Source organism: Callospermophilus lateralis, unplaced genomic scaffold (assembly GCF_048772815.1).
Source record: "Callospermophilus lateralis isolate mCalLat2 unplaced genomic scaffold, mCalLat2.hap1 Scaffold_867, whole genome shotgun sequence".
Classification (NCBI taxonomy): Eukaryota; Metazoa; Chordata; class Mammalia; order Rodentia; family Sciuridae; genus Callospermophilus; species Callospermophilus lateralis.
Window position 1 is genome coordinate 234619 of NW_027516769.1, and position 5242 is coordinate 239860.

Here is a 5242-nt window from a genome sequence, read left to right on the forward strand (position 1 = left end):
TGTTGCCCATCCATAAGGCAAGTCACAGTCCATTCATAAATTGGAAAGGATGAATGCTGTGAGCTTTATACTAGACAGGCCATATCCATTGATGCATTCTCTTTTCTAATGTCTACAATCACGGACACAGTGGGATACATAGACATAGAAACCCTCACCTTGTCAAACAACTTACTAGGAAAAAGTCCACTACAAAACAAACAAACCGCCTTTCCTACCTATTCTCAGAACATGAGACAAAACCACAAATTCACAGCCACACCCAAAAAGGCACTTCCTTCATCCAAGTTGGTCTATAACTATCCGGAGTGTCCTCTGACTGGTGGGTCATACTATGTTCCCCCGAAATGAACTATCCATTCTCAGATCTGGTGTTTTTGGCCAACTCAGTGAAGTTGTCAGGAGCCTGTGGTGAGCCATTACCCACTTTCTCAGGAACGGCCCCTCTTCAGAGCTCTCCTGGCATTTGGCCATCCTTACATCAGTAGGTACCAAGAAAGACTGACTCTGTTCTTAGTAACACCAAACAATTGCGCCCACTTGGACAGGGACTGGGATTGGCTCTGGGTGCCTGGCTTAATGGAGCCCAAGATTAGAGAGTTCCATCACCAAGGAAATGAGGTAGGTCACTTCTTTCAGGAACTGAATGAAGTCACTTCCTTGGCAACCACTTTGTCATAACAGTTGCTTCCAAGGGTTCCATGAGATGGAGGCTTTCCCTACTTTCTGTGACATTTTCACAAGTTAAAATGATATATCAATCATAGGCACCAAGGAACAGCTCTCCACAAAGGCCTGGTTTGGTCCATCTTCTCTACATTAAGAAGAGAGAGGCTGATTCAGACACATCCCTTCATCCTGAACAGGTTTTTTGCCATGGAAGATGACTTTTGCTCTCTCATGTCCTTCATAGCTGCCTACATTTTCTCCAGGGATCACTTCTGCATGGACCTTTGAGGTTCTAAGTAGGTGGAAGATCCCTTACATTCCTGTATCGTAAGACCAACACTGTCCCTGCTCTTCTGTCAAGTTAGATTGAGGGAACACTGTGTGGTTAGGGTTAATAAGAGTTTTGATTTGGGTTAGGAATCATTTTGCGGGATGAATAATGGTATTGGGAATCCATGATATTTATAAGAATATAGACATGAAATATAAGTATGAAAACAGAAATCTAGGTAAAATTGGAAGCTCAGAAGGGCATTGGGCTCTTGATAGTGATACTTAGCATTGAAATATGTTCTGCACAAATGTCTCAGATAAATTGATATACAATGGCATAAGACATTGTACCTTGGATGAATTAATGTTGAAGAGAAGCTCCACTCAAAAGGATATTCGTTAGGATTAGGAAGATAGTCAGTAGGTTTAGAAAGAAGAGTGAGTATAGGATTTGGACCAAATATCTTTACCAATAGGGTTTCAGTTAAAGAGTGAATATTAATGTCAGTCCATGTGAAGAGTGAGTCACAATGATGAACAGAGGAAAATATGTAGTAAAGCAGATATCAATAGAGACATTAGGAAATCAGGCAAGTATTAAGAGAGTCATAGGATTAGGCATTTTCAACAGGGTTGAGGTTGAATATATAATCTTAGCAAGAAACAAATATGTAGTCACCAATCGAATTGACATTTCAGAGCATTAGGCAACCTGGACATGAATGATTTTAGTAATCCATGCTCACTTTCCATTTAGGCTTTGGTGAAATGTTAATAAAGTAGGAACTTGTCACTTCCTGTTTTTCTGTATGCTTAACAGAACACTGTTGAAATCCTGAAAACTTTTTGCTAATCTTGTTCCCAGAATGTGCTGTCCCCAACTGCCAAACTGCAAAATGCACTCCCTCACCATTTACACGCAAAATGCCCACTCGCCCTGACCCATCAATAAACTTCCCTCCCTGCCCTCTCCAAGGAATGTATATAAGCTCTCCTTAAGCTGTTCTCAGGGCTCTGTGCTCTATTCAAGTGAGCTCTGAGCCCCAGAATTCTGGACCCTTTGCTGTTGCATGAGACAGTCTCTTGGTGGTCTTTTCCTCTGACGCTCGCCCGATTTTACATTTGAGGTCCCCAGCGAGATCCAGCAGCGGTCGACGAAAGTCGCCCAATGGGTTCCTCTCAGGGTAAGTAAGGCGGCTCTTTCTGGTTTCAGGTTTCAGGTTAGAAATGGGCAAAATTGCTATCGGTGATGAGTGTGAGCTCTCTCCGATGGTGGCTGACAGACATGTCACAGAGCCATAGGCCATGTCCCTGGGGGATGCCCCAGAGGACTCGGGAAATCGAGTAACAATAGTCTCCTCAACTCAGTGATATTTTGTTTCGGATTCGGTATTGCCAGCCCATCAGGTTTTGCCGGCTACTCAGTCCTGGTCTCAGTATTGGACGTCCATTGCCTGTCTTTATTGTCTTGTCTGTGTCTTGTGTCATTGCTTTCACTGTTTGTGTATCTTTCATATGGGACAGAGCACTTCAACACCTCTGTCCCTGACCCTTGATCACTGGACCAAAGTCTGCTTAAGGGCTCAGAATCTTCCTTTTTCAGTAAAACGCCGGGCCTGGACGACTCTCTGTGCCACAGAATGACCCACCATTGGAGTCGGATGGCCCCCCAAAGGCTCTTTCTACTTCCAACTAATTTGAAAACTCAGAGATATTTTCTTTCAGCCGTGCCACATAGACATCCAGATCAACAGCCATATATCTTAACTTGGCAAGACATCTGCAAATCTCCTCCTCCTTGGGTGAAGCCTTTCATTGTCCCTGGTCCTGCTGCTACTGCTTCCCCCATGATTCTATCTCTCAAACCCTCTGTTCCTCCTCCTCCACCCTCTGTTCTTCCTGAGTGTCAAGAATCTACTGGACTCTCCTCCCCCTCCTTATGCCTTGCCCTCGCCCCTCAACCCCCAACACCTTCTAAGTGATTCCCGTGCTGCTGACTCAGCCTCTCAGCCATCGGAGGAATTTAGACAAGCCCAGCGCCCACCAGATGACTACCCCGTGGCACACACAGCCCTTCCTTCCCTGGAGGAAGCTGGCCCGGCCAAAAGAACTCAAAGAACTTGCCGGCGGGGAGTAAACTTTGAAGAGGATACAGTTGCAGTATACTCAGCCCTTAAGGACACATTGGGCCGTCTATCAAATAAAAGGACTCTAGTTCAAGGGGCTAATGGCATTAAATATGGGGCTTAGAGAACTAAGAGGACCATGGACCTGGGGAAAGGAAAAATCCATCACTCCTTCCTAGTAATCCTAGAATGCCAAGCCCCATTGATGGGCAGAGATCTGCTCAACAAGATCCAGGCCAGAATAACTTTTAACCCTGAAGGCCCCCAAGTGAAATTTCTAAATCCTTCAGTAAAACCTCCTATAGTGACGGTTTTAAATATGTCAGTAGAAGATGAACATCAACTTCTCACACCCCCCAAGACTGATCACAAAGGCATACTACCCCAGAAATGGACAACAGATTATGCAGATGCCTGGGAAAAAACTGATGGGTAAGGCCTAGCCATGAAGCAAACTCCAATAACAGTAGAGTTAAAAACTTCTGCCCCCCAATCAATGTCAAAAAATATTCTCTGAGCAAAACAGCTAAAGATGGGATAAGGCCCCATATTCAGAAATATCTGGCCTCAGGGGTCCTAAGGCCCTGTCATTCCAACTGGAACACTCCCCTGCTACCAGTAAAAAAATCCAGGAACCGGGGACTATCACTCCATTCAAGACCTAAGAGAGATCCACAACAGAGTGCAGGACATTCACCCCACAGTACATAATCTGTACAATCTGCTTAGCACTCTGAACCCTGAGCGGAAATGGTATACTGTTCTGGACTTAAAAGATGCTTTCTTTTGCTTGCCTCTGCATAAAGAGAGTCAGTTGCTATTTTTTTCGAGTGGGTAGACCTAGGAACCGGAACTTCTGTTCAACTAACTTGGACTAGACTCCCACAGGGGTTCAAAAACTCCCCCACTCTCTTTGATGAAGCCCTCCACAGCGATCTCAACAACTTCAGAACTATGCACCCTGAAATCACCCTGCTTCAATATGTGGATGACCTGCTACTGGAAGCCAACACCAAGGAAAACTGTGAGTCTGGGACCCAAGCACTATTATTCGAGCTTGCTCAACTCGGGTATTGAGCTTCTCCAAAAAGGCCCAAATTTGCCATCCAGAACTAATCTTCCTGGGCTATTCCCTTAGGGGCGGTAAACGATGGCTCACTGAGCCCAGAAAACAATCCATTGAGCAGATACCACCCCCATCTAACAGCAGACAACTCAGAGAGTTTCTTGGGACTGCTGGCTTTTGCAGGTTATGGATACCTGGGTTTGTGTCCTTAGCTGCTCCTTTATACCTGCTGTTAAAGGGAGATGCCCAATTCCAATGGACTCCTGAGCACCAGCAAACTTTTGATAATATCTAAGGACACTGACACTGAAATCTTCAACTTCACTGAGCCCAGCCTGCATTTTCAGAAAGCCCTAAACTACGTTCAAAATGTACATCAACTCACTCACCTTGGTTCAAAGAAACTGCAGGTATTCCTGAAGAATCAAGAACAGAGTTTTCCACTAACCAACTCAAAGCGAAAGGAAATAACTGAACGGGTAACAAAAGCCTGTCAGGTCTGTCATGGTTAATGCTTACCCTTCCAATTTTCCTGCAGGAAAGCACCTACAAGGAACCAGACCAGGACAATTCTTGGAAGTGGACTTTACTGAAATTAAACCAGCAAGGTATGGACTTAAATATCTAAAAGTCTTTGTAGATACATTTTCAGGATGGATTGAAGCCTTCCCCACAAAAAAAAGCAACAACAACAAAAAAAAAAAATAAAACTGCACAAATGGTGGTCAAGGACATCCTGAAAGATATTTTTCCAAGATACGGACTGCCAAAGGTAATAGGCTCTGATAATGGACCGGCGTTCATGGCCCTGGTATGTCAGGGGTTAGCCAGGACCCTGGGGATTAATTGGAAGTTACATTGTGCTTATAGACCTCAGAGATCAGGAGAGTTAAAAAAATAATTAGAACCATTAAAAAGACCTTAACAAAATTAAGCTTAGAGATCGGCATAAAACATTGGACTATGCTCCTGCCTTATGCACTGTTTCATCCAAGAAATACTCATATTCCCTCTGTTTCTTTGTATAAACTCACCCGCTATGAAATTCTCTATGTTCCCTCCTCCAGTAAGGGACCTAACCCCAACTGTAAGACCTAATGATCCCTTC